Source organism: Nomascus leucogenys, chromosome 4 (assembly GCF_006542625.1).
Source record: "Nomascus leucogenys isolate Asia chromosome 4, Asia_NLE_v1, whole genome shotgun sequence".
Classification (NCBI taxonomy): domain Eukaryota; kingdom Metazoa; phylum Chordata; class Mammalia; order Primates; family Hylobatidae; genus Nomascus; species Nomascus leucogenys.
In genome coordinates, this window is record NC_044384.1 from 149219786 (window position 1) to 149243162 (window position 23377).

A 23377-nucleotide genomic window follows, 5' to 3' on the forward strand; every position below is an offset into this window, starting at 1 on the left:
CAGAGAGGTGTGGAATTCAGCCCCGCTTCCTCAGATGCAGAGAGACCCCTCGGCTCGCACCCATAGAAGAGTAAATGCAGACATCGTCGCCTTTGAGACCTCAACCCTCATTCCAGACCTGAATACTCCTAGAGCCAGAAGCAGCAGGTGCCGGCCCATGATGGCTGATGTTGTGTATTCACCTGGCGGGCTATGGTGCCCAGAGAGTTGGTCAAACACCTGTCTGGCTGTCGATATGAAGGTGCTTCTGTCTGGCTGTCAGTATGAAGGTGTTCCTGTCTGGCTGTCAGTATGAAGGTTTTCCTGTCTGGCTGTCAGTGTGAAAGTGTTTCTGTCTGATTGTCAGTGTGAAGGTGTTTCTGGCTGGCTGTTAGTGTGAAAGTGTTTCTGTCTGTTGGTGTGAAGGTGTTTCTGGCTGTCAGTGTGAAGGTGTTTCTGTTGTGTGAAGTGTTTCTGTCTGGCTGTTAGTGTGAAAGTGTTTCTGTCTGATTGTCAGTGTGAAGGTGTTTTTGGCTGTCGGTGTGAAGGTGTTTCTGTCTGGCTGACAGTGTGAAGGTGTTTCTGTCTGGCTGTCAGTGTGAAGGTGTTTCTGTCTGGATGTCGTGTGAAGGTGTTTCTGGCTGGCTGTCGTGTGAAGGTGTTTCTGGCTGTCAGTGTGAAGGTGTTTCTGTCTGGCTGTCAGTGTGAAAGTGTTTCTGTCTGGCTGTTGGTGTGAAGGTTTTTCTGGCTGTCAGTGTGAAGGTGTTTGTTTCTGTCTGGCTCTCGGTGTGAAGGTGTTTCTGGCTGTTGGTGTGAAGGTGTTTCTGTCTGGCTGTCAGTGTGAAAGTGTTTCTGTCTGGCTGTCAGTGTGAAAGTGTTTATTTCTAGCTGTCAGTGTGAAGGTGTTTCTGTCTGGCTGTCGGTGTGAAGGTGTTTCTGTCTGGCTGTTGGTGTGAAAGTGTTTCTGGCTGTCAGTGCAAAGGTGTTTCCGTCTGGCTGTTGGTGTGAAAGTGTTTCTGGCTGTCAGTGCAAAGGTGTTTCTGTCTCGCTGTTAGTGTGAAAGTGTTTCTCTCTGTTGGCGTGAAGGTGTTTCTGGCTGTCGGTGTGAAGGTGTTTCTGTCTGGCTGTTAAGTGTGAAATTGTTTCTCTCCATCGATGTGAAGGTTTTTCTGGCTGTCGGTGTGAAGGTGTTTCTGTCTGTTGGTGTGAAGGTGTTTCTGTCTGGCTGTTAAGTGTGAAATTGTTTCTCTCCATTGATGTGAAGGTGTTTCTGTCTGTTGGTGTGAAGGTGTTTCTGTCTGGCTGTTAGTGTGAAAGTGTTTCTGTCTGACTGTCAGTGTGAAGGTGTTTCTGGCTGTTGGTGTGAAGGTGTTTCTGTCTGGCTGACACTGTGAAGGTGTTTCTATCTGGCTGTCAGTGTGAAGGTGTTTCTGTCTGGCTGTCAGTGTGAAAGAGTTTCTGTCTGGCTGTTGGTGTGAAGGTGTTTCTGGCTGTCAGTGTGAAGGTATTTGTTTCTGTCTGGCTGTTGGTGTGAAGGTGTTTGTTTATGTCTGGCTGTTGGTGTGGAGGTGTTTCTGTCTGTTGGTGTGAAGGTGTTTCTGTCTGGCTGTTGGTGTGAAGGTGTTTTTTAGAAGGGATTAATTTTTAGACCGGTGGACTGTGGATGAAGGACATGACCCTCATACCGTGAGCCTCACCCAGTCTGCTGGAGGCTGTGAGAGAAGAAGCCTGCAGTCCCCAAGGAGGAAGGAGCTCAGCCTCGGTTTTCAGCCTCAGCTGCAGCACTGGCTCTTCCCAGGGTTCGTGCCCACAGCCCACTCTAGGGATTTCGGACCTGCAGCCCCCATATCCGGTGAAATGATTCCTTACAATGGATCTCTCTCTTTATCCACAAACACCCCTATGGGGTCTGTTCACTGTCCCACATCACACAGTGTAAGTGACTGATCTGGGCTGAACCCAGTTATGAGGCCCTGGTCCACACTCTTGCCCTCCAGGAATCTGTCCCTGTGGCTGGATTCTGCCCTCCATGGGAGGGGCCCCCACATCATCTGTGCTGCTGAGAGAGACACATCTCGGCTCCCAGGCCACGTCGGGACCCACCTAGACCTCAGGTTCCTCTCTGTCTTCACGATTCTGCAGAACCAACCCTGAAACCTCAGCACGAGACAGTGTGACTGTAATTACATGATCCAGTCAATGTCTGCAGCCTTCAAAGCTCTGTCCCTGGAGACGCATGTGACTCCTCTGAAGCAGATCCACCTGTGGATGCCACAGAGCCAGCCACAGCCCCCTCTTCCTGCCAGGAGACCCCGGACTCAGGGCCCCCATGCTCCATGCATGCCCACCCCTGAAACCCTCTGCAGGAACCATGGGGCAAAGAGAAGGGGAAAGCACGAAGTCCAACCACAGGCAGGCCAGCCCCGGGATCGCTGACGGCAAAGGCTCCAACAGGCCTCAAGCTGCCGGGTGGACCCTACGCGTCCACTTGGCACTAAGCACACATATTGCACATCAGCAGAGGGCTGTGGAGGTGCCAGCCTGGCAAAGGGGAAATGCCAGCTCTGGGTTGGAAAATTGTGAAGACAGCAGGGCCTTAAACTGATTCTGGGGACTGTGTGACTGCCCAGCACTAACCTGTGAGCCCGGCTGCACCCGGGACTTGAGCCAGGCAGGTGAGGACAGAGCCTGTCCTGGATACAAAGGGCAGACACCGGCCACTCCCATAAGAGTCCCTAAAACATGGAGACACGCAGAAGAGGCTGCACTGCTGGAGTGCAGTTCAAACACGCTGCTCTCTGACACTGTGTTTTGTTCCATTGTCACTACTGAACAATCAGAAAATAAAACGTGGGGCAGAAGCAGTGGATGACATGGAACTCCCAGAGGCTGGGCCACTACACCCCAGCCTGGGATGTGGGAAGCTGTGCGTTAGAGAAGAGGAAAAGCAGAATGAGCAAAAGGAGGGGGAAGGCAGGTGTGTGGATAGCGAGGGCAGGAATTACAGGGGCTGCGGAGGGGCAGGAGTGCAGAGAGGGTCGGGGGCCGTGGAGGAGACTCAGGGCCAGAGCTACAGCTTCCACGCAAGACATGCAACGTCAACGACCCAGACGTCCACCCACAAGAACTGCTTCACCACCTCTCACGATCTCTCCACAGCCTCCGGCGTCATGATGCAGGTTTCCACTTAACACAGAGATAACGACAGCTGGAGGGACCTGCCGAGTGGTACAGCATCACTGTGGGCTTTTGGCTGAAAAGCACTACAGGTGTGCGCACACACATAGGTGGGTGTGGGAAGGCAACACAGCAAAATACCAGCCATCCGGATGGTGGAAAGAAGACGATGTTCCATTTCTCTTTGTAACTTTCTTAAGTAGATGTTTTTAATAGTTAGCGTCTTACTAGACTGAGAAAAGGAATCCACTGAGGCAGCGAAACACTGGCCTCTCCCATGTCCTTTGCCAACCCGATGCTCAGCAGACACTTCTCAACATTTTCGTACAGTTTTTACAGACAAGGTGCAGGCGGATTTAATCCTCGCAGGCCTCACCTTCCAGTATCTGCTCTGGAATTTTGGTGGCCCAGTGGGACTGACCGGGTGCTTCCAGTACTTCACAAAGACGTTTACATGACCAGGAAGAGATGCACAGGCTCCCAGAGAGAGCCGGGGTGGGCTGTGTGCTTCTGGCTCTCCACTGCTCGAGGTGGGTCTGGGCTCTGCAGGCCGCCCGGAGCCCTGCGCGCAGACGGGGCAAGACTGCCTTTCAGACCCGGAGTGAAGACTGAAAAATACCACCATCTTCTAGCCGAAGTTAACGTTCTGATGAGGTTAGAATTCCAAAGAATGGAAGATGTTCTTCCAAAGTAATCAGTTTCGCTAAGTTCTCCAAGCCACTGGAATACTAAGTTTAAACTGAAATCATGGAAATTTTAGAAAATGATTTTCACGTGAGTCTAAACAGACTTTTGGACAAAATCTCCATCAATAAGAGTCCTCAATGAAAAGAATTTTCCCTACGTTCAGCTTTTGTACCAAATAATAATAATAACAACAACAACAACCTTTGCAGGATAAAAACCTGGAAACAGAAAACAGCTCCCAAGGTGCCCTGGAGTCAACAGACATCCACACAGTGTGCTGCCTTCCACCTGCACAGCAGCCTCTGGAGGCCCTGCAGGGCTCAGCCAGCAAGGGGCAAGACCCCCAACCTCCCGGCCCGGGGGGCTGCCACTCTCCCCCTAGGAACAAGTCCCTGTGGATTCTCAAACCTCCCACTTGGGCCCTGAATTTCTGGACTGCCTCAGGCATCCTGTGGCACTGCACAGGCCCTGTCTGGTCAGCTGGCCAAGCTGCTGGCAGCAGAGGCGAAGCCGTCCCGTGTGGTCACCCTGCTCCAGGAGGCCCAAAGCAGAAGACAGGTCCCAAGGTAGTCCCCCCTGCCTGGCCAGGAGGGCCCCAGAGGGCAGACAGGCAGCAGGTCCTCGGGGTGTGAGTTTCCACCCCTGCCTGGCCAGGAGGGCCCCAGGCAGCAGGCCCAGGTGGCCACCCTGCCGCCAGGCGGCCCCAGAGGGCAGACAGGCAGCAGGTCCTCAGGGTGTGAGTTTCCACAGCCCCCCAAGTCACTTCTTCCAGTGAAGTCACGGACTTCATCCCAAGCAGTGGATTTGCACAGCTCAGAGCTGCAGCACTTTGGCAAGAAACTGTCACATGTGTCTCCAACTCCCAAGTGTCTCCCAGTCAGGTCTGATCACAATGTGGAATCCATACACCAGTGAAAGAACAGACGGATATGTTGTAGGAATGTCCTTTAATGTCCTCCAGAGAAAAACACCCCTCCTTTTAAAAATATCCTTTAAACTGCCATGATAAATGATAAAATCATGAACACAGCATTTATAAGAACAGCATTCTTTGGCCTGAAAATCAATATGAACCTATCATTTTTCAGCACATTTGCAAAATAGCTACTTCCAACCCAAATCTGAGCAGTGGGCCTCAGTGCTCTCAGCCTGCATGGCAAGGAGGCAGGGTGCCAGTCTCTGCAGAGACAGAGATATTGCTGGAGGCCTGGGGCAGCAGGAGAGACCCTGGGGAACAGACGGAGCTGACTCTGGGCCCATTCAGGCATCTGATGCTGGAGGAAGGCGACAGAGTCTCACCAGCCCGTGGTTATGAGTGAGGGCAGCATGCCTAAGGGGGACAAAGGGCTGGCTGGTGTCAAAAAGGAAAGTAAGACATTTGTTTTCATAATGTGGTGCTACTCAGGCTGACACAGGCAAACCAATAGACCACGTCCAGAGAAAGCCTGTGCCGGCCTAAGAGATTTGTTACTTTCATTTTTACTTTTGCAGCAGTTACTATAGCCAGAGCAATTGCATAGCCTGCTGGATGAGGGGTGGAGAGAGGGGGCTGGGGGAGCGAGAACTGCATAGCCTGCTGAATGAGGAGTGGAGAGAGTGGGGCAGGGGGAGTGAGAATTGAATAGCCTGCTGGATGAGGAGTGGAGAGAGTGGGGCAGGGGGAGTGAGAATTGAATAGCCTGCTGGATGAGGGGTGGAGAGAGTGGGGCAGGGGGAGTGAGAACTGCATAGCCTGCTGGATGAGGGGTGGAGAGAGAGGGGCTGGGAGAGCGAGAACTGCATAGCCTGCTGGATGAGGGGTGGAGAGAGAGCGGCAGGGGAGCGAGAACTGCATAGCCTGCTGGATGAGGAGTGGAGAGAGTGGGGCAGGGGGAGCGAGAATTGCATAGCCTGCTGGATGAGGGGTGGAGAGAGAGGGGCTGGGAGAGCGAGAACTGCATAGCCTGCTGGATGAGGGGTGGAGAGAGAGGGGCTGGGAGAGCGAGAACTGCATAGCCTGCTGGATGAGGGGTGGAGAGAGAGGGGCAGGGGAGTGAGAATTGCATAGCCTGCTGGATGAGGGGTGGAGAGGGTGAGGCGGGGGGAGCGAGAACTGCATATCCTGCTACATGAGGGGTGGAGAGAGTGAGGCAGGCGGAGCGAGAACTGCCTAGCCTGCTGGATGAGGGGTGGAGAGAGCCGGGTGGTGGGAGGAAGTAGCGTTCTTCCGCCTGTTTACCTTTCGGAGACCCTGGAAGAAGCCACAACCAAATTTCCTACAATCTGTGATGACGCACCACATGTCAGAGATCTGACAGCTTTATCCCATCTCAAGGGCATGAAAAACAGAGAAAGACTAAAATTCGGCTGTTTTCTGAATTTCCGGCAGTGGGTTACTGGTCAACTGCCATAGAGGATGGAAATCAGCCAACAGCACTCAGATGAGGAGGAGAAAAGCTTTTTCACCTGGCTTAGAAAGTCCTGTGTGACCCAGTCCCCACCAGGCCCTTGGTGCCCTGTCCCACACCTCCCCCCCACAGACAGACGGATATGGAAAAACTCTTCATGGTAGGTCTAAAGTCTATTAATGAAATGCCACAGAGGTCCAGGGAGAACCAATGAATATTGGCTATCAGGACTAGTGCAGAAACTGCAGGGCCCGTTTAGGGGGTGGGAAGTCATCTGGAAGGTGGACCAGCAGCCGCCTTGGTGACGTGGAACAAGCAAAGCTCTCAAAGCAGACATCCCCTGTGGGGCCAAGCCCAGCTGTAGAAATCGATTTTGGCAGTGGTGTGAAGGCAGAGTCAGATGGGAAGGGACCCAGAGCTGTGAGGCAGTGACGTGCATCTCTATCCATGATGGATAAGGAGGCCACACAGCCCAGGAACTGCCGTTGACATTGTGCCCTGAAGGCGGATTGTGTGAGGGTGGGGACCTGGTGACATGGACATGGAGACAGGGAGGAGGCAGAAGGACCCAGAGCTTTGCACTCGAGTGTCTGCTGATGGTGAGCCCACGAAAAGAAAGGACAGAGGGAGCAGGAGGGTCAGGAGACAGTGAAATGGATTCTGTTTGGATATGGGTTGTTAGTGATAACCAGTCACCAAGGTGAGAATGTGCAGTAGATTTTGGAAGGAGGCTCTGACAATTTGGAGATGCATCAAGACTAGCATTTAGCTACAGGGAATCAAAGATGTTGATGTGACAATTGGAGAAATAAGATCAGATGAAATAGCCAAAGGAGAGAGCCTAGAAGATGAAGACGGCACAGAGAGAACATGAAAAAAAAAAGAGAGAGAGAAAGAGGAGCCACACATGTGGTTCACTAACAGCTAAACAAAATGTCTGAGATTACAAATCATCCTGCCAAATACTGCAGGAGTCACACACAATTTGATACTGCTCACGGCCTTGAGAAAGGAGGTGGAGTGACGAACGCAGCCAGGCGCAGACAACACTCTGAAGTGGAGAGGAGAAGAATGAAAAGACTTCAAGTGAGCTGGAGGACACAGCGGAGGAAGGCAAAGAGTCAGGGCATACTAAAACCATGCTTACTGAGACAGAGAGAAAAGACCTCAAAATGTTATGATATTGCTATAAACTTTCCTCTTAAAATTGCTTTCGCTGCGTCTCATATGTTTCGGTACACAGGATGTTTCCATTTTTGTTTATCTCAAGATATTCATTAATTTCTCTTTTCTTTATTGATGCATTGATTGTTCAAGAGCACGTCATTTAACTTTTTTACCTATTTATGAATTTTCTGAACTTTCTCATATTAATTTCTAGTTTCATATCGTTGTGGTCAGAAAAGATACTTGATATGATTTCAATCTTCATAAATCTGCTAAGATTTGTCTTGTGGCCTAACAAATGATCTATCCTGAGGAATGTTCCATGTGTGCTTTAGAAGACTGTGTATTCTTTAGCTGTTTTTGGCAATGTTCTGTATTTATTAGGTCCATTTGGTCTAAAGTGTTGTTCAAGTCCAATGTTTTCTTATTAATTAATTTTCTGTATGATCTTTCCATTATTGAAAGTGGTATATTAAAGTACCCTAATGATTGCTGCATTGTAGCCTATCTCTCCCTTTAGATCCTTTTCACATTTACTTTATATATTTAGGTGCTCCATTGTTGGGTGTGTATATATTTATCATTGTTACATATTCTTGATGAATTACCCCCTTTATCATTATATAATGTTCTTCTTTATTTCTTTTTGCAGCTTTTCACTTTAAGTCTATTTTGTCTTATGTAACTACGCTTCCTCTCTTTTGACTTCCATTTGCATGGATTATCTTTTTCAATCACTCTCAGGCTGTGTGTCCTTCAAAATGAAGTGAACCTCTTGTGGGCAGCATATAGTTGGGTCTTATTTTTTATACGCATATTCACTGTATGTATTTTGGTTAGAAAATTTAATCCATTTATATTTAAGGTAATTGTTGATTGGTAAGGACTTATTATGGCCATTTTGTTAATTGTTTTCTAGTTTTATTATAGATACTTTTTTTATGTCTTCCTCCTTTGCTGTATTCCTTTGTGCTTTGACGGTTTTCTGTAGTGCTATGTTTTGAATATTTTAAAAATTTTTATTTCTGCATCTTCTACAGATTTTCACTTTCCGGTTACCATGGGGCTTACAGAGAACATCTTGCACTTATAACAGTCTATTTCAGCTGATAATTTAACTTTGAATGTATACAACTCTACACTTTTACTCACTCTCTCCGATATTTTATGTTTTTGATGTCCAAATTTATATTATTCTTTAATATGTATTCCTTGACAGTTTATTTTATCTATAGTTGTTACTAATAATGTTTGTCCATTAACTCTATGTGAGGGAAAAATTATAAACCAACATTACAGCCCCAGAGCATTCTTAACATTGCTCAGTATTACTTAGTAAATGCCTACATCAAAAAAGAAGAAAGATCACAAATAACACTACACCTCAAGGAAATGGAAAAATAAGTCGAACGTTGGCAGAAGAAAAGAAATAAAGATCAGAACAGAAATAAAATAAGAGACTAGAAAACAATACAAAAGATCAATGAAAATAAGCTTTTTTTAAAAAAAGATAAACCAAAGCAACAAATCTGTATGTAGACACACCAAAACAAAAAGAAAAAAGACTCAAGTAAATAAAATCAGAAATGAAAGCAGAGACATTATAACTGACACCACAGAAATACAGAAGATCATAAGAGGCAATTATGAACAATTATATGCCAAAAAAACTGGATAACCTAGAAGAAATGTATGGGTTCCTAGACACACAGAATTTAGCAAGCCTGAATCATGAAGAAATAGAAAATCTGAACAGACAAATGAGAGTGGAGATTGAATTAGTAATAAACAGCCTCCTATAAAAAAGAATCCTAGGATCTGATGGCTTCACTACTGCCTTCTACCAAACATTTAAATACCTACGTAATTTATGGTGAATTACTACTCCAATTCACCATAAACTGCTACAAAAAAAATTAAAGCGAAGAAAATTCTTCCAAACTCTTTTGATGAGGCCAGCATCACCCTAATACCAAAGTCAGACAAGGACATCATAAGAAAAGAAAATTATAAGTCAAAATCCTTGACGAACAAAGATGTAAAAATACTCAGCAAAATACTAGTGAACAACACATTAAAAGAGTCATTCACCATGACCAAGTGGGATTTATCTTTGAGATACAAGGATGGTTCAACATATACAAAGCAATAAATGTGATATATGATATTAACAGAATGAAGGACAAAAATCATATGATCATCTCAAAAGATGCAGAAGAGACTTTTGAGAAAATTCAACATCTTTTAATCACTAAGAAAACTCTCAACAAATTAGATATAGAATGAATGTACCTCAATACAACAAAGGCCATATATGACAGACCCACAATAAACATCATACTCAATGAGGAAAGGTGAAAGCTTTTTCTCTGACACCCAAAACAAGACAAAAATGCCCACTCTTACCACTTCTATTCGATATAGTACTGGAAGTCCTATGCTGAGCAATTGGACAGCAGAAAAAAATGAAAAACATCCAAATTGGAAAGAAGTTAAATTGTTCCCGTTTGCAGATGACACCATATTATATACAGAAAACCCTACAGATTCCACCAAAAACTGTTAAAACCGATAAACAAACGTGGTAAAATTGCAGGATATAAAGTCAACATGCCAAAGTCGTTAGTGTTTCTCTACACTAACAATAAACTTTGTAAAAAAGGAATCAAGAGAACAATCCCATTAACGATGGCTACAAAAAATAAAAATAAAATACTTAGGCATAAATTTAACCAAGGAGGTAAAAGAACTATACACTAAAAACTAGAAAACTTTAATGAAAGACAGCTGAAGATACAAATAAATAGAAGGATGTTCTGTGTTCATGGATTGAAATAACATTGTTAAGTGTCCATCATACCCAAAGGGATCTGCAGATTCAGTGCAAGCTCTATTAAAACACCGACGTCATTCCTTGTAGGTACAGAAAAAACAATTCTAAAACTCATACGGAACCACAAAAAAACTCAAATAGATAAGACAATCACGAGCAAAAGTAGCAAAGCTGGAGGAATCACATTGCCTGATTTCAATCTATACTACAAAGTGACAGTAATTACAAAAGCATCACACAGGCATAAAAATATGCACATCAACGGATGGAACAGAACAGAGAGCCCAGAAAAGAACCCACACAGGCATGGATTGATCTTCAACAAAGGCACAGAGAATACACACGGGAAAAGCACAGTCTCTTCAACAATCATCAAAGATTTACACATCAGAACTGAAACTGCAAAACTGCTAGAGAAAAACTTAGGCGAAAAAAACTACATGACATTGGTCTGGGTGATGCTGGTTGATTTAATTCCAAAAGCGCAGGTAACAAAAGCATAGACAGAGAAATGAAACTGTATCCAAATAGAAAGCTTCTGCCCATCAAAGAATCAACTCGGTGAAGAAACAGCCTACAGGTTAGGAGAAAATATTTGCAAGCCATACATCTCATAAGGGATTAATATCCAAAATATGTAAGAACTCAAACAACTCTATAGAAAGAAAACCAATCATCCAATTAAGAAATGGGCAAGGAACCTGAACAGACATTTCTCAAAAGAAGGCATTGAACGGCCAACAGGCGCATGTAGGAAAGCTCAGCATCACCAATCACAGGGAGATGCCAGTCAATATCAAATCAGATATCAGCTCACACTTGCTCGGATGGCTATTATCCAAAAGACAAAAGATACCAAGAGTTTTTGATGCGGAGAAATGGGAACGCTGTTTGCTGTTAGTGGGAATGTAAATTAACAGTCACTATGGAGAACAGTACGAAGGTGTCTCAGGAATTAAAAAAAAGAATGACCATATGATCCAGCAGTCCCACTTCTGGGTGTTTATTCAGAAATGGATCTGAAATCAGCATGTGGAGATGCCTGCACTCCCATGGTCACTAAAGTTCCATTCACAATATCCAAGACATGGAATCAACCTGTGTCCATCAAGGGAGCAATGAATAAAGGAAGCATGCGGTACACACACAATGGAAAAACATTCAGCCTTAAAAGAAGGAAGGAATGACTGTCATTTCTGAACAGGCATGGAATGGGAGGATATTTTGCTAAGTGAAAGAAGCCAGGCACAGAAAGACAAATACTGAATGTCCTCACTTAAACGGGGAGCCTAAAACTGCTGAACTCACAGAAGCAGTGAGGAGAAGGGTGGTCACCAAAGGCTGGGGGACGTGGGGAGGCAGAGACGGTGCTCAGAGGGTACAAAGCCTCGGACAGGAGGGCAACTCTGATTGTCTCTAGATCAATAGCACGGCATGCTGAGTACAGCTAATTAATGAGTATTTTACATTTAAATATTGCCAAGAGTAAATTTCTAATGTTCTCATCATAAAAAATGTTAAATATGTGAGGTAATGGATATGTTAATGAGCTTAATCGTTCCATGCTGGATTCATAAATCATAGCACCAGTTTGTGCTCCATAAAGTTTGCAACTATAATTTATCAGTATAACATGATAAATATGTAAGGAATACGTTTTAAAAAACAGAAGGACTGAGCACTGCTTCTTGGCAGTTTGACAGACTAGACCTTTTGAAGAAACTTGTCACTATAAAACACTTACTGATATTAAACAAAACAAATTTAAATGCTTTAAAATATATAACTGAGTTAAGAGTACAATCAAATAATAAAATGTGACCAAACAATGAGATAAAAGAAAAGTTTGCATGTTAATCACACAGGGACATATGCCTATCAGGAGCTTACAATCATAGGGCCCTACATTATTTTGAGGCATAATTTATATAAAATAAAATAGGCCAATTTTTAAAAAAGTTATGATTTGACATTTTGTCAGGAACATGAACACAGTTCTTTATTAGCCACTGAGGCACATGAGTCACTTTCTATATTAAGAAAAAATTCACTGTGGTGCAAAATAAGACTTTCTTTTTTCATTAAGGTACATTCATAGTTTTGATATCTAACTTTTATAACTCAATGTAATTCCTGAATCGTGTACTGGCGCTTGCACATGAAATTAATGCTTTTAAATTATCTACTTTGGAACTGGGTGCCATAACAAAAGGCTCATAAATGCCACCTAATTGCCCCAGCTCAGCCAACCATTAATATCTGATTCTCTCAACATTTCACTACGTCAGTTAGCATAATTATGAGGGAAAAGGTTGTTACTAAATTCATACTTAAAATATTTATAAACGTATACTGTGTGGAATGAATAAGCTCAGCTCAAAATGCTCAAGAGCATAAATTTGAGCACTAAAAGGTCAATACAAATTCGAACGTCATAAAATTTAAAATGACTTCAACCCCCCCATAAGATCTGGTTACTTCCTAAAATCAAGAAAGGAAGATTTGGAAACAGAGAATGGCTACTCTTCTCCCCTGCCTCTCCGAAAGGCTGGGGCTCTGCAGCCCGTGAAGAATTAAAAAGCAAAGGTCACGTCCCACACTTGGCCTTGGTCAGCAGGAACCAGGGCTGTGAGACGATGTCCCGCCCTTGCTGGAGAACTGACATTTGTGTTACGCGATGCCCCTGTAGAGGATCCATGTGAAAAATTCCTTTCAAAATTTAGGATATTCCTCTCCAAAACTGGCCTCTGTTAAAGAAAAAATACTCCTCTCTCACACAGAGATAACTGTGTACCTGACCGCATCTCTTATTGGCTTGACTGTCAGCAAACTCAGCATGGAGTCTTATAACTAAGTAATTAACTGTGGTCAATATATATCTTCTTCTTTTTGATAAAGTTTGACACGTATTTTAACATTTCAACATACTATCACTCCATAACAGATCCCTTCTAAAAAGAAGTTTTGTAAACTATTCCCCCAAAAGTTGAATAAAACTAGGAAATAATACCTTAATTTCCCCGTCCTCATTTTAAATGGTTTCAGAAACCGTCTATCTTGAATTCTACCTTCCCAAATCAAATTAGTCACCACTGATTCTCTCCACAAAGTAGAGTTTTATTCCTACCAGGTTTTTCAATCTAGATAAAATTTTTAACAAAGAAAAGAGAGTGCACACCCTCTTCCTATGTGATGAATACCTCTCATCTCCCAGCGGTCCTCGAATAAGCCCTTCTCATCTTTCTCCAGAAGGAGCCGTGGATGGAGGCAGATTGACACAGCGTGGAGCCACCACCGTGCCCAGCTCTGCTCACGCCAAATGTGGGTTCTCTGGCACGCTTGTTCTGAGGCTTGTGCCTCTCCTTCTGAGTTTAATTGTGCATGAGTTTGCTATCAGTTTCCTCTGAGAGCCATGGCACCCCCAAGGTGGACAGAATATTTTCTGAATTAGTATCCTGTGTTGGCTGCCCCCACCCTTAGCTAGATCCAGACAATATTTTGAAAAGGTGATTTTTTAAAAAAATAAAGAAAATGTAGAAATGGAAAGACTCAATGGGGTAAAATAAGAGAGAGAAAAAATTAACGTGTAAAAGATTTTTCCTGTTTTTGCAAAAATTTCTTGAAAACTTTTTTCAAATTACAAACACAACACACTGGAGTACGGTTTTCCACCTGCCACTCGAGTTCTAGCTCGACAAATGATGGATCCAGACAGACAGAGACGTTCTTTAGGTAACGGGAAGGTGTCTGTGTAAACTGCACACAGCCTCAGCGCAGAGGAAGATATTACATGTAGGCAGACATCACACGACTCACCACTGCCAGCTGCATTTCTTCCTGCACAGAGAGGGCCCTGCCATTTTCACAACAGGGAAAAGACAGTTTCACTGTCTTCTTTTCTTGGAGATCTCCCCTTCTGATTTAATCTAGGACTTAGTGGGCATTTTCCTGGCATCATGGTTGGGGAGTAAGTGGCCAGGGGTAGGAGCAGCCTCAGCCTTGGCATCCACCCGCTGCTGCAGATGGAATATGCCTGCTTGACATTATTTTCCTCTTTGTCACTGTGGGTGAAATTAAGTTCAGAACACGTGAGAGTGTTTTAAATTTTCGAAGTTCCTACTGTCCTTGGTGAACTTTGGGCGCCCTGCCTATAGGAAAGACTCAATAAATCATGAAAGAACAGAATGGAACCAATAAGAAAAGGAACACCATCTTGAATATTTTTTCTTAAAACTAGCTGGGCGTGGTGGCTCATGCCTGTAATCCCAGCACTTTGGGAGGCCAAGGCATGAGGATCATTTAAGGACAGGAGTTCAAGACCAGGCTGGCCAACAAGGAGAAACGTGTCTCTACTGAAAGTACAAAATTTATCTGTGCCTGGTGACAGGGGCCTGTAGTCCCAGCTACTAGGGAGGCTGAGGCAGAAGAATCGCTTGAACCTGGGAGGTGGAGGTTGCAGTGAGCCAAGATTGTGCCACTGCACTTCAGCCTGGGCGACAGAGCAAGACTCCATCTCTAAAAAAACTTTCTCTTAAAACCTTTCTTATGTACCTTATTATTAACCAGAAATTTAGCAACACAAATAGCAATGGCTAAGAATGAATTTTTATTGAGCTTTTACTAAGTGTAGGAACCTGTAAGTAGTTCCTATAGATTAACACTTTTAATACTGCCTTTAACCCTGTGAGGTATGTGTTGTTATTATTAATATCATTATTATTTCAGAAATGAGAAAACAGTAAGAAAGGTGGCATGTTCAGCATTATTTCAATTGTAAAAAATGATGGAAAAAATTAACACAAATTTAATAAGGTTTTATAATCATCACCTCAATAAAATCATTTTAAATTTAATATACCAAACACAACATACGTGTATGCTAATGAGGTAATATGCACATAATTTTGTATTGTTAAACGATCAACATATCGATGGCTTCTCCATTTTCAAAAATATTTTAGTGCTAGATATGTAGAATTCCAGGCAATATATTCCTTTAAACCAATATTTAATACAGTAAATGTCCAGTACAAGAAAGTAGCCTGGACAACTCCTCAGAGTGCTGAGTGAGTGGATCTGACCTATTATAAATTCAATACTTAAGGATTTAAATGTTTTAGCGCACAGGACTCACAACTGGAACAGAGACAACCATTAGGATCCAGACGCACGGGCTGAACAAGCACCTGTTCAACAGCCCTTTAACTAAGTAACTACTGTGTTCAGCATGAAGGACGGAGCGCAGGGCCCACGTCCCTGTTCCACCTGATGAGTCCCTTACTCAAAACTAGGAACTCTGCGTCCCTGCAGCTTTCCCGACCCACTTCAGACGTGCGAGCACAGAGCCCGGGTCCCTGTTCCGCCTGATGAGTCCCTTACTCAAAACTAGGAGCTCTGCGTCCCTGCACCTTTCCCGCCCTACTTCAGACGTGCGAGCACAGGGCCCAGGTCCCTGTTCCGCCTGATGAGTCCCTTACTCAAAACTAGGAGCTCTGCGTCCCTGCAGCTTTCCCGCCCCACTTCAGACGTGCGAGCACAGAGTGCACAGGCTGATGGCGATTTTCTAAGTGTGACGAGCGTCCCTTCGTAACGCACACCTCTGTGAGGGCACTAAAGAGAGACATAGATCAATGGAACAGAACAGAGCCCTCAGAAATGATGCCGCATAGCTACAACTATCTGATCTTTGACAAACCTGACAAAAACAAGAAATGGGGAAAGGATTCCCTATTTAATAAATGGTGCTGGGAAAACTGGCTAGCCATATGTAGAAAGCTGAAACTGGATCCCTTCCTTACACCTTATACAAAAATTAATTCAAGATGGATTAAAGACTTATATGTTAGACCTAAAACCATTAAAATCCTACAAGAAAACCTAGGCAATACCATTCAGGACATAGGCGTGGGCAAGGACTTCATGTCTAAAACACCAAAAGCAATGGCAACAAAAGCCAAAATCGACAAATGGGATCTCATTAAACTAAAGAGCTTCTGCACAGCAAAAGAAACTATCATCAGAATGAACAGGCAACCTACAGAATGGGAGAAAATTTTTGCAACCTACTCATCTGACAAAGGGCTAATATCCAGAATCTACAATGAACTCAAACAAATTTACAAGAAAAAAACAAACAACCCCATCAAAAAGTGGGCAGAGGACATAAACAGACACTTCTCAAAAGAAGACATTTATGCAGCCAGAAAACACATGAAGAAATGCTCATCATCACTGGCCAACAGAGAAATGCAAATCAAAGCCACAGTGAGATACCATCTCACCCCAGTTAGAATGGCCATCATTAAAAAATCAGGAAACAACAGGTGCTGGAGAGGATGTGGAGAAATAGGAACACTTTTACACTGTTGGTGGGACTGTAAACTAGTTCAACCATTGTGGAAGTCAGTGTGGCGATTCCTCAGGGATCTCGAACTAGAAATACCATTTGACCCAGCCATCCCATTACTGGGTATATACCCAAAGGACTATAAATCATGCTGCTATAAAGACACATGCACACATATGTTTATTGCGGCACTATTCACAATAGCAAAGAGTTGGAACCAACCCAAATGTCCAACAACGATAGACTGGATTAAGACAATGTGGCACATATACACCATGGAATACTATGCAGCCATAAAAAATGATGAGTTCGTGTCCTTTGTAGGGACATGGATGAAGCTGGATACCATCATTCTCAGTAAACTATCGCAAGGACAAAAAACCAAACACCGCATGTTCTCTCTCATAGGTGGGAATTGAACAATGAGAACTCATGGACACAGGAAGGGGAACATCACACTCCGGGGACTGTTGTGGGGTGGGGGGAGGGGGGAGGGACAGCATTAGGAGATACACCTAATGCTAAATGACGAGTTAATGGGTGCAGGAAATCAACATGGCACATGGATACATATGTAACAAACCTGCACATTGTGCACATGGACCCTAAAACCCTAAAGTATAATAAAAAATAATAACAATAAAAAAAAAATTATAGCAAAAAAAAAAAAAAAAAAAAAAGAGAGGGCAGCTGCAGGAGCATTAACAAGGCACTTGAGGAGAGTGCCGGCCCCCAGCAGGAGAGCACAGCAGCACGGAGGGCGTCCACATCACACCCTCGAGACTCTACCAAGTGCCTGCTGTGTGCCTGACAGTAAGCTCAGTATTTTGTGGAAAATAAAAATGAAAGCAGTTCTAATGTGGAGCTCCACACCTGCTCAGTGGCCACTGCAACCCCCCAGCGAACCTGCAGCACCAGCCACATGGCTGGGAGGCTGGGGAAGCAGGCCTGTGCCAGGTCCCCGATCATACGCTTGAGAACAAAACCCATGCCCTTAACCCGCTCCTCTTTCAGAAGCCTCCACTTCCTCATCTCTAGAATCACAATAACAACAGTAACCATGACCCATGTTAGAGGGGAGTCCATTCCGGCATTGTTACACTGCCACTTAACCAGCCCGTGCCCTCACAGGGCCATGTGGCCCCAGCTGCCTGCCAAGTCCAATCAAAAGCTGCTCTCCTGTGAAATCCTCACTGATGTTTCAGACCAAAATTGAGCTGATTTTCTCTCCTCTGCCCCATCGCTCTGGGCTCATCTTGCAGACACTTCTCATCAGCCTTGGATTGCTGCTATTTATGTCCATGCCTGTCCTCCCAACTGGATTATAACCTCGCCCAATCTATGAATCATATTTTAATTGTCTCTGTGTCTCCAGCACCTCGGAGAGTTCCTATTCATCGTTCACAGTCCATGTTCCTAAGATAAACGCATGACCATTAGAACTTCTTCCTTTGCTGGGGAGCCTAGCTGTATGACGAAACCACAAAACACAGAATAAGGGAGCTTATAGGACCAAATGAGCTCTTAACATACCATCTGTTTCTCAGTAAGCAACCAATAAAGGCTGCTAATCTGACTTTAATTTTTTTGAAAAACAGTTTAAACAAAATAATCCATAAGAACTTAAGGCACTAATACATTTTAAAAGAGCACATGCACTCCTATTAAAATAGACTGAGACAAGGCATAGACTGAGAGAAAATATTTGTAAAACACAAATCTTATAAAAGGTGGATATTCAAAACATACGAATAACTCTTAAAACTCAACAATAAGAAAAACAATCAAATTAAAAAATACACAAAGATCTGAAGAGACACCTCACCAAGGAACATACGCAGAGGGCAACAAACATCTGAAAAGACACTCCACACCACTTATCACCAAAGAAACGCAAAATAAATCAAGAAGACACCATCACACACCTGCTCAGATGGCCACAAGCTAGACCCTGACAGCACCAAATGCTGGCAAGGATGTGGAGCAACGAGAACTCTCATCCCTGCTGGTGGGAGTACAAAATGGTGCGGCCAAATTGGAGAACCATTTGGCAGTTTCTTATACTAAATGTACTTCTACTAGACAATCCAGTAACTGTACTCCTTGCTATTTACCTGGATGAGTTGAAAATATATCCATACAAAAACCTGCACACAAATGTTTACAATAGCTTTATTTCTAGCTGACAAAACTTGGAAGCAACTGAGATGTCCTTCATTAGGTGAATGAATAAACTATGGTACATCCAGACAATGGAACGTTATTCAGGGCTAAAAAGAAATGAGTTATAACGCCACAAAAAGACACGGAGGAAAATTAAATGCATATTACTAAGTGAAAAAGGCCATCTACAAAGGTTACATACTGTCTATTTCCAACTCTGTGACACCCTGGAAAAGAAAAAACTATGAAGACAGTAAAAGATCAGTGTTTGCCAGGGGTTAGAGGGGAGGGAGGGAGGAACAGGCAGAGAACAGAGGGTTTTTAGGGCAGCAAAACTCCTCTGTGTGATGCTGCCATGGTGGGCATACGCCATTCCATGTGTGCCAAAAACCCCCAGAATGTGCAACAAGGCTGGATGTGATATAAGCTGTGGGCTTCCATCAATAATCATGTATCAATACTGGTTCCTCAACGGCAACCAATGTGCCACCTCGTGTGAGATGCTAACAGTGGAGAAGCTGAATAGGGGCAGAAAGAGTATGTGGGAACTCCGCGATTTCTGGTCAATGCTTCTGTGAACCTAAACCTGCTCTTAAAAATAAATTCTATTAATTTAAAAAACAGTGCAAGCCACTGTTCTTCCCACTGTTAATAATGTTCTAGATGAATACAGGCTCTAAACCAGGAGAGCATCTCTGGAGCGCCAGTCTGCTGAGGGAGCTGGAAGGGAAGGGACTCACCATCCCTCCGATCTTGAAATTTAGGAAAACCAGGGACAGAAGGTAACCTCTGCCAGGTTCCGGTGGGATTTAAGTTGCTCCGTGTTTCACCTGGAAGCATGTATTTATCCTGTAGAGCTGGCAACAGCCACAGAGGACACAGCATGGATGATGCCCCTGGAGTTATGCCCTAGAAAGTCGTGTGGGGAGAACCAGGGCTGCGTGGCGGCCACTGGAGCACACGAAAAACGGCGTTTGCTGAGACAGCCATGAGCTCTGCTATGTCACCCAGAAGAGCTATGAAAAAGGACACAGGAAGCTTGCATCTTCTTGTGGAAAAGGGGGCTTTGATAAACTATGCCAAGATTTTTAAGTAACCACTTTGTGGACTAATCTCTCTACAGAAACAACGGGGCAAAACACATAGCTCAAGGGCATCTTAAGAACATTGTTAGTATAAAACAGAGATGGAATTCTGGCAGATTTCCCAGCAAATGTTGTATGGCCGTTGGTGGTTAAATAATCCTGAGCATACACCATCTCACATTCTTGTTAGCACACCAGTTGATATTTGAAGTACCTCTGGTAGATAGTGGAGCCAGAACGGAATTGGGGTCCAACGATGTTCACCTAAAAGTCCAACATCTCAGGGGCAGCAAGAACAGGAAAGTGACTCACTTTAGAAGCTGAGGCCCCAACACCACCACTGCCCCTCTGCTCCTGAGAACCACAGATATGATGGGACTGCTGTGTGCCGAGCTGAGTGTTTACTAACAGGTGTGGGTAGAATTGTGCCCTGCAGAGGCGTGTGCTGAAGCCGTAGCCCAGGACCTCCAAACATGGCTGCATTTGGAAACAGGGGCTGCTACAGAGGTGACAAGGTAAGGTGAGGTCACGCTGGAGAGGAGGGTCCTGCCCCCACATGACTGGTGTCCTCATCAGAAGCAGAAACCTGAGGACAGACACACATGGAGAACACCGCATGAAGGTGAAGGCTGGGATTGGGACAATCAGGCCACAGAACCCGAAACATTGACAGCAAACCAGGAGCGTAGGGGGGCGCGGGACGGACTCCTCCTCCGCCCTCTTGGTCTTGGAGGGCCTGGGACAGACTCCTCTCCACCCTCTTGGTCTTGGGGAGGCCCGGGACAGACTCCTCCTCCACCCTCTTGGTCTTGGGGAACCCGGGACAGACTCCTCCTCCACCCTCTTGGTCTTGGGGAACCCGGGACAGACTCCTCCTCCACCCTCTTGGTCTTGAACTTCGAGCTTCCAGAGCCATGAGGAAGATGGGATCTCTGGTGTGAGGCCCTGTGTTACCGCAGCCCACGACACTAACACACTAAGGGGAATGGCCTTTAACGATGAGGAAGATGATGCCTCTTTCCTAAAACTCTGCCAGCTGCTACAAAGGAGACGTACAGACTGCAAAGTTTCTAACGTCATTCACAAGTGAAAACGGAAAGAGGCTCAAGAGAGGGGCTGAGCCGTGGCCCTGGCCGAAGCATCACAGCCCAGGCGCCGTCCTCCGAAACCAACCCAGGTGTGGGCCATGAGCAGGAGATCTGCCCCCTGTTTGGCAAGAGCTTTGAAAGCATCCTGCCCTCTAACTTATCCGACTTTCTGCAAAATGCCATCAGGTCTCCCGAATGGAAACTGAGGCTTGGAGACGGGGAGCTGAGACTCACTGCCACATAGTGAGCTGGGACTTGGAGCTCAGTGTCTGTGTCGGTGCCATGTGGGCTGCACACGGCCAGCGGGGGCTCACGCCATTCCCAACCACCAGCACGCGGTATAGGCTCCTTCTTTCACAGGCAGGAAATCGGGTGGCACAGGGGCGAGGGGAGAGATGGAGAACGTCAGGTTCACCTTCAAGGGACAGGCACACTTGTGCCGCCTGGAGCAGGACCAGCTAGCCTGTGCTTTTAAATCACTTGTGGATTTTCTAGATAACGTTGTTGTGAAAAAATCCTCCTACCTTTTGCTATTAGTATGAATTCCTCTTTCTGTTTGAGAGACACACCTCAAATGTATCCTCCAATTGCTCTCTCTGGAAAAACCCCACAGAATAACTATTAAGAACTCAGGTCCAGACCATCCTGTGATTTTTCGAGTTATTTTTTTCTTTTTTTTCTTTTTATTTTTTTGAGACGAGGTCTCCCTCTGTTGCCCAGGCTGGTCTTGAAGTCCTGGGCTTAAGTGATCCTCCTGCCTTGGCCTCCCAAGGTGCTGGGATTACAGGCCTGAGTTGGGACACCCGGCCCCTGAGCTATTTTTACAAAGAACCATCTGCTCATCACTCAGCCCTGACACACAACATGCCCTGGGGTCAGACGCAACCTTGCTGTCACTGTCAGGCCCTGCCGCTTCCACAAAGGACCTGCAGGAGAAGGGAAGCTCAAGTGGTCATCAAGGACGTCACGTACAAAGACCTCAACCAGAGCGGAGTATGTCTAACTTGCCCTCAGACTTCACTTGTGGGCAGAGCTTTTGGCACTTAAGCAAACTTCTGTTCTATCTCCCCTGTAGGGGATGAAAATGTTATCACGGAAGAGGACAGTGGAGGGCAAAGTGTGACCGGAACGCAGACACCCCAGAGACCCACAGAAACAAGCCCATTGCAGGAGACAAAGCGGCTCTGGGAGCCTGACCAGCCGCTTGCAGAACACCCAGCCGCAGTTCTGCTCCCACGGATTCCAGCGCGCCACAACGCACGCCTCAATCCGTGTCACCTGCTCTCCTGGGGATCCTTCAGCTCAACTTTTCCCTACCTCATGTTCCTCAACAAGAGGGTCCTAACTCTAAAAGGCAGCCGGAGTGGTCAGCTGGGCAGAACCTCCCCAGAGCTCTGCAGCAACTCCCACTCATTCGAAAAGGAGGGGCTGTTTGTCTCAGCCCCAAGGAGTGAACTCCACTGAGTCTGAGGACATCGCCAGAGGGCTCACCTGGCACAGCAGGTGTGTGCAGTGGGCACCGTGGTCCCCACCCCCTGCTGCACTGTTGTCAGATGGGGTCGCCACACCCCACTCCACCCCCCGCTGCACTGTTGTGAGATGTGGTCACCACCCCCACTCCACCCCCGGCTGCACTGTTGTGAGATATGGTCCCCACTCCACGCTGCTGTACTGTTTGTCGGTGAGACGTGTTCCCCACTCCCCACTGTACTGTTTGTTGGTGAGATGTGCTGCACCCCTGCCAACAGCAAGGTGACCAAGGAGAGTTTCACTGCAGGCTGTGGATCCCTTTGTTGGGCAGTACTGAATTTTCTTGGACCTGCATCAAGTCTACATAATCTTAAAGGATACACCAGGTGACTTCTCAAAACTCACCCACGCCTTGACCACCTGGTCACTGGAAAGACGAAGAGTGGGAAACGCTCTCTTCCTTTCCCCAAAGTTTCATACCGAGGTCCATTTTCCACCTAATTCACAAGCGGATCAAACGCTTCATCTTTACCTTGCAACTCTCTTACTGATCTAGGCTTGCTCTTGGTAAGAAGCAAAAAGAGGAGAGTGGAGCAGCCCCTAAGCCAGGGCAGCGTCGGCTGTGAAGGTGGGAGCTCTCTCTGTCCCCGGCATTCACTCACTTCCCTCTGTCGCACATGAAAGGGTTTCTGTATTCTGATGTCAGTTGGACACACTGTAGGCAGAGACTGAGCGTGATGTGAACTGAAAGCCTGAAGAGAAATGCTGTGCTGCAAACCCTTCTGTTACAGTGAATCTTGAATATGTACCTGGGTAAGTTCAGCCTCAGTCTACTGCAAACCCTTCTGTTACAGTGAATCCTGAACATGCAGCCGGGTGAGTTCAGCCTCAATCTGAAGGTAAATGTACAAAAAACATGAGAACTTACTCCCCTGGACTCTGCCACAGAAAAGCGGAAGATAAAAATATCCACGTGTGAAAAGATAAAGGGTATG

At 45.4% G+C, this 23377-nt stretch overlaps 1 protein-coding gene and 1 long non-coding RNA gene across 4 annotated transcripts in view; one reads left to right on the forward strand and one right to left on the reverse strand.

Annotated features, from left to right (window-relative positions):
• DLGAP2 (DLG associated protein 2) overlaps window positions 1-23377 on the reverse strand; it is a 921880-nt gene that overhangs the window by 561534 nt on the left and 336969 nt on the right. The window lies entirely within an intron of this gene.
• LOC115834836 lies at window positions 169-2404 on the forward strand. 2 transcript variants are annotated; one of them, XR_004029842.1, is made up of 3 exons: window positions 169-297; window positions 556-1190; window positions 1324-2404. It is a non-coding gene; the product is annotated as an uncharacterized LOC115834836 (long non-coding RNA). The 2 variants fall into 2 exon arrangements; XR_004029843.1 differs by lacking the exon at window positions 169-297 and having other exon boundaries at window positions 457-1190; window positions 1324-1459; window positions 1572-2404.